The sequence below is a fragment of the Falco punctatus genome (genome assembly GCF_963210335.1).
Source record: "Falco punctatus genome assembly, chromosome: 4".
Classification (NCBI taxonomy): Eukaryota; Metazoa; Chordata; class Aves; order Falconiformes; family Falconidae; genus Falco; species Falco punctatus.
The window spans coordinates 98,291,026-98,317,418 of NC_137583.1; the positions used below are offsets into that span (position 1 = coordinate 98,291,026).

The 26,393-nt window shown below is 42.7% G+C and overlaps 1 long non-coding RNA gene across 1 annotated transcript; it reads right to left on the minus strand.

Moving 5' to 3' along the window:
• Positions 1-6,043: 6,043 nt before the first annotated feature.
• Positions 6,044-26,351, minus strand: LOC308061928. The gene is made up of 2 exons (XR_013927391.1): positions 25,293-26,351; positions 6,044-21,454 (listed from the first exon to the last, which is right to left on the minus strand). It is a non-coding gene; the product is annotated as an uncharacterized lncRNA (long non-coding RNA).
• Between the last annotated feature and the right edge of the window lie 42 nt (positions 26,352-26,393).

Below are 26,393 nucleotides of genomic sequence, written 5' to 3' on the forward strand. Positions count from 1 at the left end.
GTGGCTCCTCACATTGTGTGTCGCATTTATGTTTTACTTCCAGTTGAGCCAGCCTCCTTTGAGGCTTTCCTTTCCCTGGGCAGTCCTTTTTATAGTAAGTGCAGCCATAATGAACTCCCCAAAAGTCTTCAGCACTGCACCAGTTTGAAAGGAACTTGTACTTTCCTTATCTCAAGATTTTTGTTGTCCTCTGAAAAAACTCCACAACCCAACACAATCACAAGTCCTTGCCAAATCCCCAAACATTGCTGCTTTTTCTCTGAGCCCTTCAGCACCCCACTTCGCTTTTGATTGTTCCAGTGCAGCATCTTCTGCACTCAGATGTGGGATTATCAGCTGTTATCTTCCCTCCTCCCTCATGCTTTGGTGTTTTCCATCCCTCCTCCTGGCAGGCAGTGCTATATTCTGGGCCCCACATTCTCTGCGACAATTGACCTGGGCACAGTTATTTCTTTTTTTGTTTAGTTTTATTTTTGCTTATTCTCTTCTTGGTACTATCAAGCTACTTTCAGCTGTGTTGCTTTCAAATCTCCTCCACAGTCTCTGCAATCTCTGTTATCACTTCTCTTCTTTGGATCTCTGCTGCTTAGCTGCAACATCTTTTTCTTTGTTGCTTTTGTGCTACAGAGAAACAAACCAAACCAAAACAACTAAAAAAATCCAAATGAATAGAAAAAACCCAAGCAACCCCCCATGAAAATTCCTACTTGCAGCCATCTATTCACTGCCTTCCTTTCACTGAACTTCAGCTTATAGACTTGACCGACATGACTTTTTACTGCAGATAACTGAACGCTTGCCTGACTGTGTGTCTTGTCTCTGACATGCTCCTCCTTGCCCACATGTGCTACAGGCTCTGTAACATCAAACATAAATTAGCAGAGGGAAAGTGTTATTGCTTCAATATCTACTGTTCCTTTTTATACTGTTCAGTATATGGCAAAGTAGCACCACCTGAAGAATAGCCTGCTGCTGGTGTTGGTTACCAACCTGGAAAATAGCTCATTTTAATTATCTTCTGCTGTTTGACAAGCAGCAATGTTACTGTTGGATGTGACTGTGCAATGCTTTGTCGAGGTTTGGCTAGATTAGAACCAGACCCACTGTAGCTTGGAGCTGTGAGGAAAAATTGCATTATATGAATTAAACACTCCAAACAATCCCTGCTCCACAAACTAGCACGTTTTTTTCCTGTTAAAGCTCAGAAAAGCTCTTCTAGTCATGACACTATTTCACAAAATAAGGTGGCCTTCTTAATGAATAACCTGACTGTTTAACGGGGATAAGCAGATGATTGCAACCCAGTACTAATGTTTAGTTCCCGTGTGTTGGGTTGACCCCGGCTGGACACCAGGTGCCCATCAAAGCTGCTCTATCGCTCCCCTCCTCAACTGGACAGGGGAGAGGAAACATAATGAAAGGCTTGTGGGTTGAGATAAGGACAGGGAGATCACTCACCAATTACTGTCATGGACAAAACAGACTTGACTTGGAGAAATTAATTTATTACCAATCAAATCAGAGTAGGATAATAAGAAATAAAACCAAATCTTAAAAACACCTTCTCCCCTCACATAGTCTCACTTCTCTCTCTGGCTGCAATTGTGCTGGGTTTTTTTTCCTCCTTCTTAAATATGTTGTCACAGAGATGCTACCACTGTCACCGATGGGCTTGGCCTTGGGCAGTGGTGGGTCTATCTTGAAGCCAGCTGGCGTTGGCTCTATCAGGCATAGGGGAAGCTTCTAGCAGCTTCTCACAGAAGCCACCTGTGCAGCCTCCCCCACTACCAAAACCTTGCCATGCAAACCAAATACATCCCCAAAGGGAATGGCAGCTATTTTGTAAGTACCAAGCATATGCATCCTTCCAAAAATCAGTGAATTGTAGTACCCATCTTGGACAGTAGGAGACATTTTCACAAGCTGAAAGTTCTTACAAGAAAAAGAGCTGGAGACATTCCATACATGTGACAATAAGAGACAGGATACTATTAAAAACGTGTGCCTCATTCACTCTGCATTCAGTTGTCCCTCATTTAGAGTCACTGCAGAATAGTCAACTGGCTAGTGATTCATTTGCAGGGGCAAGTGTGGTAGTTCGCCTAACATTTTGTTCAGGAAAGGATGATTGAATCAGTCATGTAAATTATTTTCACTTGCTCATTTGATCTCTTCTCAACTTTTCTCTCCCTCAGGAATCTGACTGCTACAAATACTTGAAAATCATATGGATGTTTTTCTAATTTCAACATAGTGTAGGCTTTGCCATAGCTGATCCACACATTGTAGCAGAGCATGACTTACAGACAGGAAAACCACAGCAGTAATAAAAGACCAATTTAATTGTCATCAAACTTTATTAGTTTATTTTTCTCTTTTCTCTGTTTCATTTGTTCCTCATTTCTTTTTGTGTTGGTATAGCATGTTGATAAAGAAGTACTTCACAGCCAAAATGAATCCAAAGATGAATGGATCTTAGTCACCAAAGATGGGCTTTTCTACAGCCCTTCAGTTTTTTATCCTAAAGAGGTCATTGTTAGGACTGCCTGGCTCTTTTCCCCTGTTATATCAGCAAAAGCACACAACCTCTTGAAACTTCTTTTTGCAGGCTGTTTGTCTCTTTACCTTTCCTTTGTGCTACTTCTTTCTCCCTCTATCCCACTTCAGTTATCTTTCTTGCTCCCTACACTCTTGGTAGGCTTTTTTCCTGACAGCACATTCTGGAACCTTTATCTGCCAGAAGGTTCATGAGGTGGATGTGACTGTGTACCATAAAAAGCAATGTAAGACGCTGGGCCTGCAGTCAGTATTTCAGATTGGCCAGGAGGTGACCAAGAAAGAGTTGCAGAAGGAGATGGTCATTATCTGCTATACTGACTACTAGAGAGAAAGCAGGAAACGTGTTTTCTGGATCCTGCTGAATGGAGTGAAGCCCATTGTCTAGGATAAGAAAAAGCAGAGCCACCCAGGGTGGTGTGTGGAGCAGAGTGGTGAATGTCCTCCAGGGGACCTGGGCTTTCCATAATAATCTCTACTATGAAGGGGGTGGTCTGTGTCTTACTTGTTTTGCCAATCAGCATGGCTGTTAATCAAGAAATCCACCATCCTTTCACTGGCAATGGCGCTGAGGTAAATTCCTGCTTCCTCACATGTTCTGCCGCTTTCACAAGTTTTCAGTCAGGATGTGGTAAAAATATATTCACCCTTGTACAGGAAAACTCACCGTGAAAAATGTACTTATGGCATTGCCTGCACGGCATGGGATAGTGTTTGTGGGATCAGTGTTCCTCATTTTGCTGTTGCATGGGAGTCTGAATGCTGCCATCCCACTTTCAAAAGTGTCTGCATTAGTCAGGACTGTAACACCTAAAAAGAATCACGAGTCTTTATCACAAGGTCCATTTTTGCTGCAACCTGTTAACGTCTGCGGTACCGCACCGTTGCTGCTTTGTCAAGGGGTGAGTTTATGCAGGCACTTTATTGTGTGAGAATGGTGGTCCTTTTTTCTAAGCTCTGAAAAGCAGAGCCAGGGTTGCCTATGAGCAAATTCACCTTCCTTCATCTCACTGCCTCTCTGAACTAATATCCCTGCTTCTGGGAAAAACACTTGCTGGAGAGCCTCCTTCTTTCCAACCGTAGCAAAGTGGGTGGCAACATCTGGGTCTTGCTCAGAGGCAGATGGAAGCTAATGCCTGGCTGGAGGGGGCCCAGGGAGCGGAGGCTGCTGGCGGCATGACCAGAACCGTGTTTGTGCTGGCGGCAGTTGTGGTGCCATTTGCTGGTGCCTGGTGTCTCTGGCTGATTCCCAACACAAATGTAACAACAGTTCATCCTCATATGCGAGCCAAGCCCGTTTGAACAGGGCTTCCCTGCTTTTCGCCTTCACCTGCTGTGGATTCACTTTGAAGAACCTGTGTGATTGTGGCAGTTTTAAAAGTTTTGAAAGGCCTCCTTAAAAGCATGTGGCCTGTAGGAGCCATAATTATTGCCCTGAATGAGGACATATTAGAAATGGGGATATATCAATGGGCAACTGCTCGAGTCAGCTGAAGTAGGTGCAACCATTCCTTTCTGTCTTTACCCTGCATCTGGCATTACTGTTTGATTCTGCCCTGAAGTGTTGCTGAAGTCCCTCTGTGTCATATATACTTACAAACTCTCCCTTCATGGTGGCTTGTAAACATACAGAATAGTGAGGGATTCTGGCTGTGTAGTTTGAATGTTGCATCTTGCATTACTGTGATTTTGCCAGTTGGCTTATATAGCTGCAATGGCTAGCAGCTGCACCTGAACTCCCAGATTCCCCAGGGCTCTTGCCGTTGCTGGTTCTTGTTGCAGAATTTGGAAGATTTCCTTCTTTCCGGCCCTGGTGGGGATTGAGACCTACAATACTTGGAGTATGTTGTCAAGGGTTTCCTCTTACTAAACAGACCACAAACCCATCTGTCAAGGCCTTTTCAATTGCTAATTTAAAGAACAGACGGATGACCACTAAAATAGCTCCAGCTAATTGAACTTGTCAAACAAAACTGCCCAAACCCTACCAGGCCTTGCTTGAAAATATGCTTTAAACAAGTCCTGAAAAAAATAGTCTTTGAAATAGCTAGGGTGGTTAAAAACAAATAAAAGCTATCTCATGTGAAAACAGAGAATGCAAGACCTCTCTTCACAAAACTCAGGTAAAACTACTGTGTTGGTCTAGGAGCCTTCACAAACTTCACAAAGGAACTCTTGTGAATCTTAACTGATGATGCTTTGCTCATATCCTGGCACTCGGGAAGGGATTGGTTTTTTATATCCAAATGAGATGTTTCTTGCAGAGTCAAAGCACTCTGTGATGGAAATGGGAAATAGGTATTGAAGCCCACAAGAGCAATAGCTGTATGTGAAAGTTAGTCATGCAGTTGCTGTGAGAATTGTTTACTTATTAGTTTTTAAAATATGACCTTAGCATTACTGTTACCATCATCTTGCAAATATTTAACAAAACTTCATTTGTTGTCAATTGCGTTAATTCAGTTAGTTGGTGTGGAACAAAAGTGATTTATACATGCATAAGTATGCATATACCTTTATCACTATCTGTGTGTCACTTCATGGTCAGGTGTACCTAGGGATGTATCAGAGGTTCTTTTTTGTCAGTCTGCCTGGTTTACAAATAATATAATGGATACTGAATCAAAAGAATTATGGGAATCAATTACTCATGAGAGTAGAAGTACTTCAAGTACTGCTCTTTTAAATAGATCACTTCCTACTTTGTCATCTTTGACCACTAATTGCACAGGGCAGTTCTGAGTTAAATAACCTGCAGGGCAAGAATTATTTATAAAAGATTACACACATAGGACTTTGATACATTTTTTAATGCTGCATAGACAAAAGCAGTAAGCCCTGGAGGAGACTGCTGCATTTGTAATCACAGCTTGAAATGCATTTACTGTAACAGGTGATACTGTGTATCACAAATATCAAATGTGTGCTATTCTTTTGGTACTTGGCTGAAACTAATGAAATCTTTGAAAATGCTACAAGGCATATCCATGCAGAAATACATTTGCCCTGAAACTGCAAATCTGTAGAGCTTTCATACGCATGTATCATGTGAAGTACTTCTGTTATGAAAAGCAGGTACCAGTGTCTGTGCGTAAGCATAAGCGTCTGTCTGTGTGCTTATGCTGGAGGGAAACGTCAGTTCAGACTTTTTCTTAGTTCTTGTATGACTGAGATAAACTCTCGTGATCTCCTGCTGTTTCCTGTGAGTAGACTGTCAGAGGAAAGGTATTTATTCAATGCCAAATATAATTTCATTTTTTATGTCTTAAGGATGTATTTGTTGTTAAATTTAAGGAATTCTATCATCCAATAGAGCTAGAATTTTAGCTAGTATGAATTAGTTTAGAGCTTCTGAGATCTGTGGAGATGCAGTGCAACAGATCCTCAGCTCTTTTTTGTGTGGATGCCATGATGCAAGACTTAACACTACATGGTAAAAAAAGAGAAAGAGCAAGAGAGAGGGAGAGAGAAGAGTTTTTTTTCCTAAGAGGCAAAAATTAATTTCTCCAGTGTTCAAGATTTTGGGGAATAAGGAAATATTTGCATAATACTTCCTACCTGATTAAAAAAAAAATAGTTGAGGGAGCCCATCCTCATTCAGTAACTGGCTGAGAAGAGCAGAGGTGCAGCATCTGGAGCTGATAACTGAGAGGGCTGTTCTGGGAAGCTTCCCTTCAGATTAGCTAGAGTGAAAACATAGCCCAGTCTCCAGCCATACCACCAGCTGTGCAGCTTGCTAGGAACGTTCTTACATTGAAAAACCTGTTCAAAACTCAGAAACCAGAAAAAGTCAAGTTTTGTTACAGAGAGCAGAGGCAGGCCCCACGTGTCTGCTTCACTGAAGTTCAGTATTCTCGTTTACCTGAAATCCAATTTTTAGGTGAATCTAAACAAGTTTAGATTTTTTAGAAGAGTTATCCAAAACTCAGAGTTTACTGTTGATTCCTCTTAAAAGTAGGCACTTGTGATGAATTCTGTTTTGAGATTATAAGTAGAGCTGAGAAAGGTTTTATGATACTCTATTTGGAAGGGCCAGTCTGTGGTAACCAAAACCTACTATAAGGAGGCATCAACTGAAACAAATTTCCCGTTGAAGTTTCAAAAATGAATGAGATTCAACACCCTTTAATATTTCATTGTATCATTGCTAAAATGTAAAAATTGGTGGGCTTCCAATTTTCATCTTGAAAGGTAGGGTACTTCAAAAAGTTACTAGAAATTGAAACTTGCAAAATTAATATTTTTTCAGTTGCCCTATACTGTCGTTTTATTTGGGTTTTAAGTTCAGTAAAAACTTCTAAGAGTTTGTTTCACCTGATTTTTGTCAGAAGTATTTTTGTTCACCTAGAAGCTCGTGTAGAATGGGCTTACTTCTTCCTCTGTTGCTGTGAGGATTAGCTCATCTGTTCAAGTGAAACTCGAGGCTTGCCTCATCAATTGGAAATTTATGACTTGACAAAGCTCTCCTAATACTTCTTAGGCATCTATCTTCCAGTGAATTAGAGAAAAGGGAGGGAGAAGGCTCCATTAAAAACACAACCAACATGTCTCCTAAAGCATTAAAGGCAGGCAGCAAAATTCAGAATTGTTGGGCTGGTTTCAGTCCTAGCTTACCGCCTGAGCTGTGTCTATTGGCAGGTCCTCTGAGCAGCAGGTGGCACTGGTGAAATGTTCTCCCCATGTATTTTCCTGTAAACTGGACCCAGCAGAGTGACAGCTACATTTCTGAGCATTTAGCCTCGACCTGTCCCACATCCATTCCCAGTTATATAATTTCATAAGTAATTGCAAGGGGGTGGTATTTAGCCTTGAGTTCATTTTTGATGGAGCAGCCTTCCTGTTCCTGTGATGATGTTTCCACATTTATGTGGCCAGTATTCGTACCATTGGTTTGAAGCAATTGCCTTGTTACCATGCCCTGATGAGCCTTTCCTGTTGCCATTGTAGCCTTGAAAGCTGGAAATTGCAAGTGCTGCAGGTGGTGAGCTGCAGGGTTTGATTAATCCAAATTCCATTTTCGCATTATTGAAAAAGGATGGGGCAAAAGGGATGCTCTGCAGCTGAGTGTCAACATAGCTAGAAATAATGCAGCTATAGGGATGACGATTTGGGTCATGCAGTAATTATTTTGAGCCAGGAGGACATAGTGAGACAATATCAGAAATTTGTCAGAGGGCATTGCTTTAACATGTGGTTATGTAAGAGCTCAGTAAGAAGGCCAGTCTGCAAGACAAGTGGCTTTTTGTCCATTGTTATATTAAAAATGTGATTTTCACCAAAACTATGCTGAGCTACAGGATGTTAACACAATACATAGGACTGACATGAATTTGGTGCACAGTCCTGTATCGGATCATGCAGTCTTCACAGAAACAGAAAAACACTCAGCTGCTGGCCATGAAGTACAGCCTTGGAATTAAAGTAAGTAAAATACCCAGAAATAATGATGAACTTCAGAAATAACTGTGGCAGCTTCATAGAATCGTAGAATGATTTAGGTTGGAAAAGACCTTTGAGATCATCAAGTCCAACTGGTAGCCTAGGACTGCCAAGTCCACCACTAAACCATGCTTCTAAGCACCAGGTTTATGGGTTTCTTAAACACTTTCAGGGATAGTGATTCCACCACCACCCTGAGCCTTCTCCTCTCCAGGCTAAACAACCCCAGTTCCCTCAGCTCCTTCTCCTAAGGCTTGTGCTCCAGACCCTTCACCAGCTTCATTGCCCGTCTCTGGACACGCTCCAGCACCTCAATGTCTTTCTTGCAGTGAGGGGCTCAAAACTGAACACAATATTCCAGGTGCGGCCTCACCAGTGCCGAGTACAGGGGGACAATCACTGCCCTAGTCCTGCTGGCCACACTGTTTCAGATACAAGCCAGGATGCTATCGGCCTTCTTGGCCACCTGGGCACACTGCTGGCTCATGTTCAGCCAGCACCCCCAGGCCCTTTTCTGCTGAGCGACTTTCCAGCCACCCTGCCCCCAGCCTGTAGTGTTGTGTGGGGTTGTTGTGCCCCAAGTGCAGGACCCAGCACTGAGCCTTGTGGAACCTCATGTAATTGGCCTCGGCCCATCAAGCCAGCCTGTCCAGATCCCTCTAAAAAGCATTACTAACCTCAAGGAGATCAACACTCCCGCCCAACTTGGTGTCGTCTGCAAACTTAGTGAGAGTGCACTCAATCCCCTCATCCAGATCATTGATAATGATACTAAACAGGACTGGCCCCAGGGCTGAGCCCTGGGGAACACTACTTGTGACTGGCCACCAGCTGGATCTGTCTCCATTCACCACCATGCTTTGGGCCCAGCCATCCAGCCAGCTTTTTATGCAGCAAAGAGTACACCCATCCAAGTCATGAGCAGCCAGTTTCTCCAGGAGAATGCTGTGGGAGATGGTGTCAAAGGCTTTAGTAAGATCCAGGCAGAAAATATCCACACACCTTTCCCTCATCCACTAGCCAGGTCATCCTGTCGTAGAAGATCAGGTTCGTCAGGCAGGACTTGCCTCTCATAACCCCATGCTGGCTGGGCCTGATCCCCCGGTTGTCCTTCACATGCTGTGTGACGGTGCTCAGGATGATCTGCTCCATAACCTTCCCCAACACTGAGGTCAGGCTTCATCCTTTTCTTTATTTCCATTTACCACAGGTTCACTGGTGTGTGGTTTTTTTTGGTTTGTGTTTCTTTGCTACATCAGTTTAATCATGGATTTCATCTTTTTCTAGGTCTTTCTGTGTTGCCAGTATGTAGCCTCAAGCTTCCTTGCTGTGCTTATAAGAAGCCATTTCGCAGGTGTCGGTGAGGCGTGTGTGCTGCTATTTCAAGAGGAAGCAAGATATTAAATGCATATGTGAAACAGAGAACAAGATTTTATTTCTCTGATGTATAAATTCCATGAATCTCCTCATTTCCATAGGTAGGAAGAAAATGGTAGAAATAAACGCCAAATGACAAAGTTCATTTCTGCGCTGTTCTGTCCAGAAATTAATGGGACTGAAATCCTGTTACCAAAACACTTCGGTTTAAAAACTCACATATTTGCTGTGAACAGCTGTATATTTGGGACCTGTAGCATGGGCCAGAACTTTGTCTAATTGTTGGAACCTGAAAATGGTTTTAAAATATAAAAAAAAACATTTTATAACCCTTTTTCCATTTACCATCCACAGCTGTGTTGGTTTTGGCTGAGATAGAGTTAATTTTCTTCATAGTAGCTGGTATGGGGCTGTTTTGGATCTGTGCTGGAAACAGTGTTGGTAACACAGGGATGTTTTGGTTACTGCTGAGCAGTGCTCACACGGAGTCAAGGCCTTTCCTGCTCCTCACACCGCTCCACCAGCAATTAGGCTGGGGGTGCACAAGAAGTTGGGAGGGGACACAGCCAGGGCAGCTGGGGTTACAACCAAACAACTGACCAAACCATACCATGTAACACCATGCTCAGCAGTATAAAGCTGGGGGAAGAAGGAAGCAGAAGACCTTCGGGGTGATGGTGTTTGTCTTCCAAGTAACCATTATGCATGATGGAGCCCCGCTTTCCTGGAGACGGCTGAACACCTGCCTGCTGATGGGAAGTGGTGAGTAAACTCCTTCTTTTGATTTTGCTTGCGTGTGCGAGTTTTGCTTTACCTATTAAACTGACTTTATCCCAAGCCACACAAGTTTTCCCACTTTTACCCTTCTGATTCTCTCCCCCATCTCACACGGTGGGAGTGAGCAAGCATCTGGGGGAGGGCTAGTTGTCAGCTGGCGTTTAACGACGATAGTCCTTTTTGGCACCCAACATGGAGCTCAAAGGGTTAATGATAGCAACAGATTTGATTGGAAAGTGCTAGATGGAATTTATAGCTGTTATTTCTGTTAAGCTATTAATCGGCAGGCTCCTGTGCTTGCCCTAGGGCTTGCTTGCCTTACTGTATATTAGAGTCTAGTGCTCGTTAGTGGCTGCTTTTTGCTTTTGCTGCTTGCTGTGCTGCTGCACTGCTTATCATCTTACTCTGCTGTGCCTGGGAACATTTTGGTAACAGCAATGGGGATGCGCCGGGGCTGGCAGATGGCCAGGGCATGGCTGCTGTTTCTGTGCTGCTGTACTAGACAGGCTGGAGCTCCCGTGTGAACTGGAGTCAAAGCGACTGACTTGTGGATGAGTCCACATGGGAGCAAGACACCCCAAAGTGCCTGTGGCCATGGATAAGCCCATGCCAGAGCAGGTGTACCTCGAAGCATCTGTGGCCGTGGTTGTCTGTGCTGCAGTAGGTATACCTCTGAGGAGATTGTGGCCTAAGGATAAGTCTGTGCTGGAGAAGGTATACCTTAAAGCGTCTTTGGTGGTGGGTAAGTCCATGCTGCAGCAAGTACAGCTTGAAGCATCAGTGGCTGTCCATGAGGCCACGCTGGAGCACCTCAGAGCATGTGGCCATGGATACACCCACAACAGCAGGGTAATTCTCTGAGCATAAACAGACCAAGATGTAATTCTTCTTGCAAACAAGGCATGCAAACAAGCATCCCGCAAAGCGTCCTACACTGGCAGAGATTTGGAGATTTGGAGAGATTCCCATTTGATATAGTACTTACAAGTGCTGCTGAAGGTAAGCACAAGCCAGGTTAGTGTAACCTGTTGCCAAGGCTGCGTGCCCTGGACGTGAGTTTTGGCCTCTACCACACAGGATGTCATAGAAAACGGGACTGTGAGGGACAGGGCATGATGTGTTTGAGGGGCTGTTCCCAGAGATCTGCCTGGAGCAGGGCACCTTATTTCGGGGTGAGGACAGGGCTGGTGTCACAGATGTGAGCCCTGCTGTGCCTCAGGGCCAGAAGACAGGCCAGGTCTTGTTTTGCACACTGGGTGGGACCCAGACGATGCCATCTTACCCTCATGGTCAGTGCTGTGTTTCTTCATGTGGCATTTTTCTTATGATGAAGAAGTAGATCAAACAAGTAAATTGTGTACGTGAATGTGAAGAGGCTTGGGAATGCTGGGCAGCTTTGGGCTTCATCACAGCAGTGGAGAGAGTGGAAGAAGCTGTTTTTCAGGGATGTTTTCTCTGGGCTGGCCTGGGTCTCCTTGTATGCCCTGGCATTATGCTTGGCAAAGGCACCACATACTACTAATCAGCTCCTCTTCTCGCAGCTGCCCAGCTTCCAATAACAGATTCCCCTTGGGCCCATGCATCATTATGCTACCATCTGCATTGGCCAGGGCATGGAATGGTGTTGGTTGAGTACAGTTATATCCTTTAGGGTTTATGTTCAGTTGCAGCTGCCCATCACCTAAGTCAGACATCAGCTCGTGTACTTATGAGTAATCACAGCACAGAGCAGCAGCCAGCTTGTGTCTCTTTTACAGTATGATTTTTAAGCAGCTTATTTTCGTGTTGTTGGTAGCTTCTTTTACCATTAATTGATCTTACAGACACAGGCTTTGCTTGGATCTGTACTGCAAGAAGAATGAAGAAGCTTTTAATAGGCAGTGCTGTGCTTACTGTGTAAGGTATTTTATGGACTTGCAGTCCCTTCCTCTTAGTCTTCAGCCTAGATTCAGTATTAAAGCAGTGGCTTATGTAGGGCAGGAATCCTGCAGAGTGATTGCCAGCAATATGAACATTCCAACTCACATTGTCGCGCATGTCACACTTCTGCAGACTAACATAATGCCAGTATTTCTAGTAGTTTATATATACATTTCATCAGCCTTAATGTTCCTCTGACACAGGATTAATTTGCTGCCTTTTCTCTCCTTAGCTGTGGAACTTTCTGGAATCCTTGAAACAAAAATGAAAGCAGTCAGCTATGTGGGGACAGCAAGCACACACCTGCATCTGTGAGTGTTCAAGAGCGCTCAACTTCTCTGTGGCTGGGCCAGTAGGACAAGATGCCTGCCCCTCCTGGCTGCTAGCTGCTCCGCATCACCATCACTGCCACAGTACATCAGGCATTTGCTGAGTCTGAGCTGCTCCCTTTCCAGCCAAACAGCTCATTTTTGTCTGTCAGTGTTTGGTCGCTTACAGTGACCCCATGAGTCAGGGTGTGATTATATGAATTGTTACTGGCAGGGAGGATGGGATAAGCACGCTAAGGAGGGTTGGGGGTGATCTTTTACTGATTACAGTTGTAACTAACTGACAGAGTAAGTTAAATCAGACCTTGGACAGTAGGTGTCAAGGAATAAACCAGGCTTCTTAATTCATAAAGATGGACATATATCAAATAGGAGTCCTGCCTGCCTTCACACGCAGCTTTCCCACAGAATATGGAAGGAGGGCAGGAATCGGTGAATGATGAGTGCGCTCCACAAGCTACACACCTGCTGCATTAAAAGTGAGTATCTTTACTCCCCTGTCTTGTAGAAGCTGATATAAGCCTGGAAGAGTACTGAGAGAGCTCTCATTCAGTGGAATTTTCCACTCGGTTTATATACATATGCATGCTGTGTGCTGCTGGGGTGCTGGCAGAATGGATGCAGGTACTACAGAAAAAGTGGCTTCCTTGATGCTTTAAAATACAGGGGAAAAAATAAGAGGACAATGAGAAGAAATTGCTTATAAAACCTGGCTATTGAAAATGCTGTAAAATAATATTTAGTCTGAGAGTGAATGGCAGGGTTTCACAAAAGACTATTTATCTGAGACCCTATATGTCAAGTTGAAATGGTGATTTTTGTATTTCTATTTATTTCAAATTTTGCAGTCACTAGAATTGATATAACAACATTTAAAAACCCCAACATTTCTGGCACTGTCAGCAAAGAATGGCACTTGAATCTTTCATTTTTCTCTATGTCAAACCTCTGCAGATCTTTAACCTTGGGAAAACAAGGCACCTGTAGCTATCTGAATATATTGGGGCATGATGTGCACTGGAGGGGGAACTGATCCCAGGTTCCCCACTGACCTAGCTGAACAGTGTCTCTTGAAACTCAGAGCTGCTAAAGAAAAAATGGTCACTGCAGCTACTCCTTACTGTTTTGGTTGCATTTTATGAATGAGAACTGGGTTTAAGTTCCTGTCACGATGGAGGTGTTAAGAGCTGTGAAACCCAGGTAGTCAAGTGTCTTCTTGCAGATTAACGCACATGTACACCAGACAGGGGAAGACAAACAGGACAATCCCTATCCTTGCTTCTTGCCTGAAAAAATTGCTCCCTGATTAACATGCAGGCTCTGATAATCTCAATTTATCTTTTTTTAGGCATTGTACGGCCTGCAACCTGGAACATAAATTTCATTGGACAGGCACTGCAGCAGATGTATCATTTCTCCAGGCCCAGCACCTACAGGATAAGAAGGTAAGCTGGAATGAATGGAAGAAACTATTTTTATGAACATACGGTGCGTGTACCTCTTTGCATATTTTTTTCCAGGGCCATGCAAGGGTACTCACACATTTGCTGTACCATTAGGGCCTCACACACAGAGCTGCATCATTACACAGCTGGATATCTATTTAGTAGGAGCATTCAGGCTCCTCTAGGACTCTGCTTACATCCTGCTCTGTGAAAGGGTCCAGTTTGACTCCAGTCATATCCTAGCTTGCTAATATGAGAAGCAGTATAACAAAAAAAGTGATACTTATGAAATGGTGCATCTGCTTTCTTGTGTCCAAACTTTGGCACAGGAAGGCAATTTAAAACTTGAGTTTCTTAAGAGAAGCCTCAAAAGCTACCTTGCACACAGGAAAGAAAGCTGACAGAAAGGAGCTCAGCTGACTTGATGTCAACTTCATGTCTGAAGAAAGCTTTACCTTCTTTCCAAAGGTCAAATTAACTAGGAAAAGTCAAGTTTTAGTTTCTTAAATGATGTTTCCTCACAGGGTGCTTCAGACAGTATATTTTTCTGTTCTAGTCTGTGTCTCTGAGCCCCAGCTCCCCCTTGCACTTTGTTATAGATAAAAAAACCTGTTGTGTTTTTTCCTTACTGTTACCCTTATAAGCATTATAATGCTTACTTTGAGTTCATTTTTCTTGAATTCCTTGCTAAAAGCTGAAAAGATGATGCATTGTAAACAAATCTCTGCTGCTGAGAGCCAGTTTTGCATGTGCAAAGACTTAAAAAAATGTGAGATTGTTCTACAGATTATGAGATACAAAAAGGAAAAGAAGAAAAATTTATTCTTTTATTTGAATTCTGTTTCCCCTATTTTATTTTTTGGTGAACAGGGCAAGAGTATCTGTGTTCTTTTACGGACCTCAGGGGTCAGGAATATTTTTAATAAGGAAAATGAAATGTTCATGCAATTCTTGGACACTTAAGTAGGGCTTTAATATCTGTATCTACACATTTTTGTGGAATTTTTATATAACATATGATATAGAGATAGATATTTTGTTATGCATCTGTCTGTATATGCATGTCATAAGACAGGCTGTGAAAATGTTATGAATTGGCAATGCTTGATATTTATGCTGTGCTTAGAAATGTTAAAAAAAAACACCAACAGATATTGTTCTGGTCTACCAGAATTAGTCTGTTATTGTTAATGCGGGACTCTCTAAACTCAATCATTTTGAAGAGGCTTTTAAAAACCATTTCATTCAGCAGTTAGTTCTTTAATTAATCCCTTTTTATAATGAATGGTAATAGAGCCTTCACCCCCTTTACAAAGGGCCTATAATTCTAGTTCCACTTTCAAGGTCTACAGCATGCACAGCTAGTATATTAGACAAGTATAATATATAATAGTACAGATATGCAAGTAATGCTGCAGGTATTTTAGAAGCACAGATGAGCCAAAGGAAGATTAATGAAATTTGACAACATGACAGAAATGCTGCTGCACAAGGACATCCATCTCTAGGCTTTTTGTTATTTTTTGCTGTAACAGAACAATCAGTGGAGTAAAATACCCTTTTGATGAGTGTAATTTGGTAACAATTTGCAAACATGATAATGTGCCTTCTTAATTCAAAGACATTTCACAGAGATATCTTGACATTTTCATTACAGGAGCTGTCAGGAATAATCTGGAAGAGCAAAAGAACCTTATTGAAAAGTGCCTACTTCTATTTGGTAATCTAATAATCTGTAGTAGTAGGGTCAAGTCATTTTTTATGATACAGCCTTTAATCATCTATCAATTACGACTTTTAATTACAGCTGAGCTGCTGAGATGTACAGAGATCTTCCTGGTGACAAAACGAACAGCTGTAGCTCCGAATAGTGCACTACTGCTAAAGAGAGCAGTTCCCTTTCTCCACCACCACCTTCCTATCAATGAACTGGCTACAAAAAAAGAACGTGCTGAGCGCATTACACATAATGCCAAAAATCTGGGTATGTCATAACACATATCCATGACAAACTGAATGAAGATTACAAGAGAAGTTTTTGTGGCTTTTTCTAATTTACAGCTACTTGACTTTGCCCTTCAAAGTTTCTAACTAGCAAGCTACACTAACAGCTGCAGATATACTTTCTAGGTAATTGTGAACATCTTTATGAGCCAGGACTTTTTTTAATAGCAATCACTCTGACACTGTTTGAGTCTCTGCCCCAGGGAGAAGGGAAACACTTTGCCTGGGAGCCACAAAGGCCGGCTCAGAGCAGGGTGATCTCAGTGCTGAGCATTACCTCCCTCAGCAGCACAGTCCAGGCTGTCATATGCATATTGATCACTTGAACTGTTTTGGGTAGAAAAATAAAAATACATAATGTTAATAGCCCCAAAGTAAAAATTTCAGGTCTCCTGCAGATCTCTGCTGATATCATAGAACAAATTTTTCTGTGTTCCCTGAAGGCCACTGTGTCTTGCTGCTCCTTGGTGGCTCTGCTTTTCTGTGGGTGGGGTAGCTTCAGAGGGCTTGTCTGTTAATAGCACAGTGATAGCTTTCCTGATTCTGCAGGCTAGTACTGTAAGAGTCCAGCTGTTTATAAAAAGCAAGTAAATCAAAACTCAGTCTACTTCACACCAAATGAAAATTCCTTTTTTTTTTTTTTTTTTACTCCTTTCTCTGTGTGCAGGACTCTTCAGTCTAAAACAAAGCGGCATCAAATGACCCTGCAAATAAGATCAGTGTAATTCAGAGAATGAAATTAATCCGTCAAGCCCTGGCTTTGTTTGTCAGTTACCATCACTGTAGTTTCTTTTCATCTTCAATTTTTGCTCCCCTTCATTATTTTCTATAAAGAATTTTATTTGGAGGAAGAAATAGAAAGAGGATTTTATGCATCCATTATTTAATGATGGACCTTTATCCTGGGGGAAAATGAGCAAGAAGGATTCTGATGATAGAATGAAGTGAATTAAAGATCAAAAAATTTCCTAAATTTGGCTGAGAGTTTATGACTAAATTTGCATATCTCTGGTTTTAATGTCAGTGACTTCTTTCTTGCTCCATTGTTGGGTTTGTTTTTATTTTTCTAATTTAATTGCTTGTGTATTAATTTTCACAGTTCTGGAGCCAGCATCCCTGAGAGATCTAATTTAGGGACTGTATTTCCTCTTTGGAAAATAAGAGACTATTTCACAAAGAAGGAAAAATCAAGAACAATGGGATCTTTGAAATAACTTACCTTATTTATTTTCAGAACAGCATTTCTTTTCTATAGCTTCTTAGGAGGGAGTGTTGTCTTCACAGGAGATTTGCCTGAATGCAGTTTTCAGACTCTCACCAGGCAGCACAAAAAACTGGAAGAGGCACCATAGCATTGCTCAAACTTGCATCAGCGGACCTGATGCACGAGGGGTACGTACCACTGTGCTTAGGCTGGGCAGAGGGAATTTTATGTTGTACCTCCTCAGTGGCTGATGTTTCATGGAAAGAGTGGGACAGCCTGCACATAGCTCTACTGTAGTACCAGCTACATTATACCTAAAGAGAGAGGTCTTAATATGTCACATATACAATGTATATATAGAACTTTACGTTCCAAACAAAAATCACTTTAGGCATGAGTCGGGTGCCAGGAGTTTTCTAACCTGCTTTGGCAGCGTACTCTGTGTGCTCTGCATTGCTGTGCTGATGCACAAGAGCTGTATGGCTGGCATATCCGGCTACCTGCGCTGGTGGCAAAGCTGCTGAGCGCCACGTGAATGTGAGCCTTGGGGACACAGGATTATAGCCACATGAGGGAGCTGCTTTAATTCTCCTCTCAAGCAACACAGGCATCAACTACCAGTGAGCAGCAGGGTTTGGGGCAAACCACAGGGCTGCTGTACTTGCTGCCAAGCCTTTGCCTCCCCACTGCAGGATGGCAAGTAGGGAGATTTGACATCACTTCCAAGATATGTCTCAACAATGCCCTTTCTATCATCCTCCTTAGTTCTCCCCATTTTTACTAATAACATCATGCCAAACTTCCCTCCTAAATTACTCCTATGTATCTCTATCTTCATTTTCTTGCCTTCTTTCCAATCGTTACTGCTTCCAGCTTTCCTTCTCTCATCTGGGGGGGGGGGGGGGAAGGCAGCAAAAATCTTCCAAACCGGAGTATTTAAAAAACCTTATTACTATTAAATGAAGCACAGATTAGGATAAAGTATTGTACGAAGTGCACAATGCTGCCTAAAGACACCTTTAATGAAAAGATGGGGAAGCTTATGGATGCTGGAGTACTGGACCCTTGTGATTGCCTAGGACATGCCAGAAAGCACACACAGGTGCTTGAAAACACAGCAGGACTTTTGTGTGATGAAGAGCCTCCAAGGAGTTGCAACCACAGCAGAGCTGTTAAAACAATCTGGTCTCTTATGGTTTCCAGCTAAGCTGGTTAAGAGCACAGTGTCTGCATGTAAACAGAGCTCTTAACCCTACTGGATTACAGGCACAACAGGAGTGATTATCTCCCCCACCTCTTTTCCTAAGGCTGCTTTGTTCTTGGTTCCTTATTTCTTTAGTGGTGCAGAATAACCTGGCTCCATCACAGTATTTTTTGGAAGGGGACACTTGCCTCCTTCCCCAGCACTACAGGTAGCCATGAAGTGCTGCACATCCTAAGTACAAGGTGTCTGCACCACAGGAAAGCCTGCAGTACATGAAGAGAAGAACAGGCCCCAAGACCTGAAGGCATAAAATACGTTGCACCGGAGTCAAAGCAGCAAAAAACCGCTCATGACTCACAGTCCTAATCCCGACTAGTGAGGCGTCTTCTGCTCTGCTGAGAAGCCTCTGGAAAGCTCTCCTCTGTACCATCTGAAATTAAATTAATGAACAAATGTATGTTTCTGCTATGTGAAAATACTACATCTCTGGAAAGAGAATGAAAGCAAATGACCTTTCAATCATTCAGCCTCTGTGGGACTTGGAGGCGCTCCTGTTCTACCCTGTAAAAATGTCTCTGGGTAATTCTGGATTAAGGCTACTACTTAATCCAGAAAAGAAAATACTTTTTCAGAATACTAGAGAAACTCTTTCCAGAGTCAGATATAAGGTCCTTTCTGGCAAGCAACAAAGCCACTAACGAAAGCTCTTCTGAGCTTCACGGACACATTAGACTTCAGATGCTGATGCTTCCATTTTCAACTCTATTTAGTCCTGCTGGCTGGCCTAAGAGCCCCAGCTCTGCTGTGTCACAGCTCTCCTTGCAGTATCATAAACCCCAGCAAGATGTAGGAGACTGCAAAACCATATGTGTGCATGGGGATAGGTTGAGCAATTACTTATTTTAAGGCCGATGCATTATTTTCCAACAGTGACAGAGGAGATTCACACTCAAAAGTTATTCTCGAAAGGATGTTTTCTGCAAAGCTGAGAACACTGACTCACTGCTGCCATCCTCCCAGTCTCCAGAGCGTGATGCAGAGGTGAGGTAGGAGAAGGAAGCAAGTGATGTCTTGCTTTTGCCGTGAGAAATAAGGGCTGGTTTGTAACTTGGCTCTTTTCCTGAAGATTTCCAGCATGAGATGGGAGACTACAAATAGCAAATCACAGATAGCTGGCTTCTGGTGTATAGAACAGATAGGCAAAGTTTTCAACCCTCTGCTGCAGACAATTGCCTAAAATACATTGAGACCATACAGCTCAAGGAAGAGAAAGAAAGACCAGATTAGTTGACTTACCTGTGGTCTTCTCATACTGAATCTAGCATAGGTAGAGTTACAAACATTGCCATGAGGTGAGTTGACACATATATAAAGATACACCTACTCCAAAGGAGAGTGCTTTTTCTCTCTTTAACTTTCCTGTAAATACCACATTTCAGCTCTGCTGCCAAATGAATGCATTTTCTAGTGGAAACGCACTGTGGAACATGAGGAAAAAATTGGGAGCAAGTGCTGTCCCATCATTGGTTTGCACCACATCAAAGTAGGGCAGCTGAAATGAATGCAGTTACACTGGGGTGCAGCTGTGTTTACAGCAATGAAACTGTGAAGAACTGCATTATTCAGGCACTGGAGGAGTGAAAAGTGATTTAAAAGAGCTGTTTGAAACAGTTGATGCTTTTCTTTTACTTAGGTAAATTATTATTGTTACATCTACATAGCAAAAAGGCAATTTTAATCTGTCTATGACTACAGAAATACAATTTTCAGGTGATATTTGGAAAAGCTTTAGATAATGCTGGACACAGAGAAAGAGACTCTTAACGCAAATGGAAAAGGTGTCAAACCCGTAATGGTAATGAATTTCTCATAAATACCCTCACCGATCCCTTGCAAATGAAAACTGGGTCATTGGAAAAGTTCAGTTTAAAGTACAACCCAGTTATTCACAAAGGTTATTATGTTGTGCAAAGTTTTCATAAAAACTTTGTGTCTTCTGCCAAAATTTACAATTCCTCATTGAAAATCAAAATTCAGCTGAAATACAGTTTTGCGTGTTTTTCTGAATAAGATGATGTTGCATTTGGAAACATGATGCCTGGTAGCTGTACATTTATGGCCACAAATTCCATTTTTGTGTTCTGAGTCGGGTTAGATCACCAGACTAAACCTTATGTTTAGACTCGTCCAAGAGAGAAGCTGGGAATGCTGGAAGCTTAAAAAACCTGCCCCAGATAAAAACAAGAACGATGTTTCAAGGTTGTCTGTCTTTTTGTTAGAAATTAAATGAGTCACAAGCATGTAAACAGTAAGTAAATGAAGAACAGAGCAACACAAGAGATGATCCACAAAGACAAGTAATTGTGTCTTCCAGTACTTCACATTATAAACTCAACACAAGGCTAACTCAGCCTTTACAACAGAGTCACTAGCCTAGCTAGACTTCTAAATTTCAAAAGGCAAGCTTCAAAGAAGATTTGGGTGCACCTCTGGATGGGAACCTCAGCGTAAACAAGCAGTTGTTTCTCCAATGCTTGGAGCGAAGGCAACACAGAGGGGCCTGTTACAGCAGTGTTGCATCTAGGCACTAAAACATGCTCTAACAGGCCCCTTCGTGTTGCCTTCGCTCCAAGCAAAATACAAGTCAGTATATTACAGGGGGGGAAATGCCAGCTATATTCCAATGGGAGGGAAGAACACTAACAGCAAGTGATACTATAAATAAATCAGGTGTAAACTGTGTGGTTGTAGACTTCAGGAGAGGAAAATAACACACATGAGGAATTCAGTTTTTCTGCTGCTGTAAGGAGACAACTCCTAGGTTTTTAGGACATTTCACTAGTTTCAGCTGTTAAACCCTAGCTTGGAGTGGCTGACAAAGATTACAAAGGACTGACAATGATGATTAGAAAGAAGAAGTCAGAAGAAATGAGGGCTGAACTCTTATTGGAGAAATTGTAAAAAGCTAACAAAAAAACCCTCAGAACAAAACAATCAATGGCAGACCTGTGACAAAAACAATTATATCCTCAGGATTTCTCCTTCACCAGCAAATACCTCCAAGCAGGCAATGGTCTCCAACTTCTTTACAGTGCTAGTAAATTATCTCAGCCCCACAAGCCGCAGGCGTCCTGGGCAGCTGGTGCAAGGGCTGCTCTGGCCTTAGCAGCTGGACTCTAGAACGGACCTTTGTTGCCTCCTGAAAAAAAAAAAAAAAAAAAAAAAGAATTGTTTTTTTAATGGCAATACAACACCTTTGCCTTCACATCACACATTCTTGTGCTCAGCTCAACCATAACCTGACTATGTCTCATTTGTCCAAGGAGTATTTAAAGAGACGTTTCAAAATGCCAACAGAATTTAATAAATTCTAATATCACAGTAGTGAAAGGAAGCTCTTGAAAGGCATTTCAATGGTGTTGAAAAGAGGTTGAATGAGGGGCAAACCCCAGTCAGTGAGGAAATACTGGGAAAATACAATCTCCATTATGTATTTAATATTAGATGTTGATAATGTACTGTATGAAACAGTCCTGCGTGAGAAAAGAAATGAGAGCCTTCACTCTCTTACAGTGCCAAGCTGTCCACTGACATAGTAGAATAAAAGTAAGAAAAAGATACAAACATGGAGAAAAAGCATTCAGGCAGCTTTCCTGTCGATGCTGTACAGTCTTTCCAAAAATCTGAGCAAGTGGCCTGAATGAAATTAATAATCAGCTTTGATTAGAGGACCTTGCTGTATTAGCTATTTATTTATTTATTTATGTACCCGCACACACCCACGGGCAGCAATGAGGTAATAGTCAATGTCTTTATTTCTAATGATGTGGCATATTTTTCCCAGGTTATGAAAGGCAGGTTAATATTTTATCTTACATCAATAAGTCTCTCTGTACTAAATACATAAAGGTTATTGAAAACATACTCTGGCATGGCCCTGAACTTACTGTAATAGTTTGTAGGAGGAAGAGTTCACTAGGTGTCTGAAGAATTTCACTGCAACTACGTGAATATACTGATCTCGATCCCCGTTACACATATTATTGCACGTGATGTTACGGGCCGGTATTTGAAATACATGACTTACGAATTTAATATCATCTCTTATAGACTCTGTTTCACCAGCATAGTCACTGGATGACATTGATTTCTTTTCTTTCGCCCTGCTTATCTCAAGCTCTTCCATTTTGCTTGTCGTACTGATTTTTCATGTTCACTTCACACGTTATCTCACCGGAAGCTGGTAATGAATCAATGTGGCCTCCTAAATATATGTTCTGTTACAACCCTTCGGAAAGAGCCACTTGCAGCTATCTATATCAAAATGCACTCAGTAGCTATTGCACACGTCTAAACAAGAGAAGACATAGTTGTCTCAACCTGACTCACAGAAGGCCTGTACAGTCTTTCTGGGTGCATGTATTTTTAAACACCTGCCATGATAATACGAATTTGAAAGGAAAACACCGGAACAAGCTAGACTGAAGTCCTTAATTTCAGTTAGTTAAATTTTTAGTGGCTCACCTCACAACCTTCTGCCGGGAAGCTGTGTGCCTTCCTCTCAACCCCTTCTTGTCCTATATCCAATATTACTGGAAGGCCTTCAGGGCAGGGACTAGCTCTTATTCTCTGCTTACGGTGCCATAACACACCGTTGTTCTCAGAAAGAGACCCGTTGGCACAAAAGGGACACCTGAAGCGTAGATAACAGTAATACTAATTACGCGAAATAATGCCAGGACAGCTATGATGACAAATTGTTGCTATTTTTACTCCCTGCTGGTCTTACATCTTTAGGTAACATTAAAATGTAATGGTTAGTTCATTCCCATAGAAGTACTCTATTTATTCTAGCTGGCCTGCTGCAGTACATAAAGATCCTGATACAGCTTTCTGCTATACAGAGACAGGTCTAGCTGAGAAAGGAACACTTGTACTCCAAACTGCTGCTTGAAACTAGTCAAGAGTAATAACACAGGAAACTAATTTACACTTGAAGATGTTATAAATGGGTACTTGAGGGAAACACAGTAACATCACAAACACCCTAAATTAACCAGCACCTCACTGAGAGAAAACAGGATGTTAAATTCAGGGATTTCTCCTAAGAGATTTCACGTGAGTTAAAAATCTGCTCAGCTGAACAAAAGTAGAAGATGCATATGTTCATTTTGGAGCTCTCCAACACAAAAAAAGCCAACACTGAATTTTTAACATCCGTCTATGCAATGCAGTGATGACTGACAATATTTGTGTGCCTTATTTATTTGCAGGCTCACACAAACCTCATCCTATCCCGCACTAAAATGGGGTTTGAACAGAGACTTGTCACAGAGGCCACCAGGGCCCTACAGTAAAGGTCAGTGGAGCCTGCATGTCCCTGGCTTGCATCAAACACCTGTGCTTCCCAAGTGACACTGCGCTGGCTGTGTCACAGCTGGTTCCAGTCACCCACTACAGGACTTCCCGGCAGGATTAAAAGTGGGTTTCCATGACTGCATTGTCTGAGCAGCCTCCTGTGAAAATCCAGGCTCAGCGTATTTGGAAAGACTTCATGGCTTGATTTGCAATGGATGAGAGCTCTCTCATTCCCATCTAACTCACTAAAGTCCAGACAGCTAAAGACTTTTCTCAACCCTGAACAAATCGTGAATGCGTTGGTAACAAACTTGAAGGGCTTGCTTTGCTAGAAAACAGCATCTTGGTGTTCCACTTGTTTCTGCTTGTGCTCTTTACCAGCAAATGCTGTCCTAAACATGGACAGACAAATCAAAATTCATGCTGAAGTATACAGAAAACAAATCGCCAGAGCTGAGTGAACACCAAAACCAGTGTGCAAACCCTCTGGGAAAAAGGAACTGTGTAACTCTTCTGCCAGGGGGTGGTTTTGGCAGTGAAAAGGGTTCAGTCGTATGAGGTGTCTCTAAACTTCCCAATCCCGACAACAAACCTTAAATTAGGCTGCCTTTTGCCATCAGGCATGTGGGAGACTAGATTACATTGTCTGGGCTGAGCAACACCTCCCCATTCACAACCATCATCTGGAAGCCCTTGCCCAACTGGGTCTTTTACATGGGCTCTGCTGCACTCCTGGGCAAGGAATTTAAATTCATTCATTCAAGCAGAAGGACTAAAACACTTATTTCAAAGCAACAACAAGTAAACAAAAGAATCAAAATCTCCTACACTCATTTACTTTTACAAGCTGTTTCGACTTTAAAACCAAACCAAAAACCCCAAGAGGCACCACAAAGGCTTACCAGCATTGCAATTAAACTGTGAGATGACATTTGTGTTTGTTAGCTCTGCTGTGGCTAAATGAACAAACGGCTTATATGATATTAAAAGATTATTTTCTTATCTTCTCAGAAGCCCTTCCCCATTTACAAGGCAGAGCATGTGATGCATTTGCCCTCCTCTTCTTTGTTGCTGTTTTTCAAAGTCTCAGTAAAGCTTCAACCAGCGGGCCCTACGTGATGTCTCAGGACCAGCTGTCATCATGCTTCACAGCTATGAGAGTAATTCAGTTAGCATCTCTTTTATACAGTGCTTGCTACAGGGAGATTTCAAAGCCCCCGCAGCTCCAGAGGTGCCTACATCAGGAACACTGCCGCGTGAAGTCTGAGGACATTTCATGAGCTACACCTTGCTTCTGCAGCAAATTGCCAGTGGTAGTCAGCAACTGCTTTACAATATCCTCGCAGTTCTACCAGATCTATTTATGAGAGGCCTTGTTAAAATGAACGTGGTTGAGCCAATTAGACTGTAAAGGTCTTTTAGGTAATTGCTTTGGTGTGCTTAAAATTTCCAGTTGTACAGGGTGCTTCACAGTGACCTCTGAGCTCTGGCAGGTCCGGGAGATCCTACCTAAAGAGATCCCCCTGCCACGTCCTGGCTTAATCCCATTTCTACCTATATGGGCTCCTGAAAAGCACAGGTTTTACTGCCATCTAATGTCAACCCAGACTGCATAATCTCCTGCTGCTATAGTATTAGACTAATGCCATTAGATCGTTGATTCTCCTGAACCTACTTACCTGCAGCAGGATGCAGGGGTCATCACAAGTTGACTCCCCCGTTGCAGGAACTTCCCAGCTAAATCCTGCTCAGCGCTTTGCAGCGTCACCCTGCAGCCTGTGAGTCCTGTGAGTCATTTTTAGTACTGTCTGGAACCAGCAGCTGGCATCCGTCATGGTACTGAGAAGCATCCAGGAGAGGGGCTGGGAGAGGCTCGGTTCTCAGGTGGGTGGCTGTTGCGGGGAGTCCAGCCGGTGGTAGCACGTCACTCGCCCTGCTGCCCTGTCCCAGCCCGTGGTGGAGGTCTCGTGCCTGAAGATCCCATGGGAGAAGGCTGAGGAGTACCACCATGGCCGTGTGGCACCCACCCCTTGCTGACCTGGGCTGTCCAGTGGGCTGCGGGTTGCTCCACAGGGTGACTCCAGCGAGAGAGCCCGGCCTCCTCTCACCAGCCAGATTTGGAGGAGCAGAAGAAAATGTCACCCGGTACAGCCACGAAAGACAGCGTACTGCAAAAAAAGGAGAAATGGGCTCAGGTGCCGCGCACACCCTGGCAAAAGGCAGGAAGGCACATGCCTGTTTCTCGCACATGCTGAATTTGAACTGCCTGGATGGGACTGCAGAGGCACAGCAGTGTCCTTTAACTAGAGACTCCAAGTGCTTATTTCAGCATCGCTTCCTACCATAACAGATTTACACAGCACTTAATCTCATTCTAATTGGCCAGAACTGCTGATTGTGTTACAATTAAATTGCAGTCTAATTTTACTTAGCTATAACTGATAGGACACACAGCTATAGAAATTAAACCACATTGAAAGGAATCTGCACTGAACACTGGTGTGAATATTAGGCTGGAATTAAGCTGAAGAAATGTGGCAACAGGCTACCATCACGGCCACCACTATTCAAAGAAATTAATATTTAGGGACCAAGGGAATCTAAAATAGTTTTCCAATGTGTTTTTTCTACATCCAGCACTCTAAAATAGAATTCAGATTTCCGTTAAAAGGACAAAAGCTGAGACTGTCAGATGACAGTCATTGCAGGTTCAGCTTTTTCAGGGGTGTTGACTGGATACTTACTGTTGGGCTGAAGCCCGTGCTTCTAATGCCTGTTTT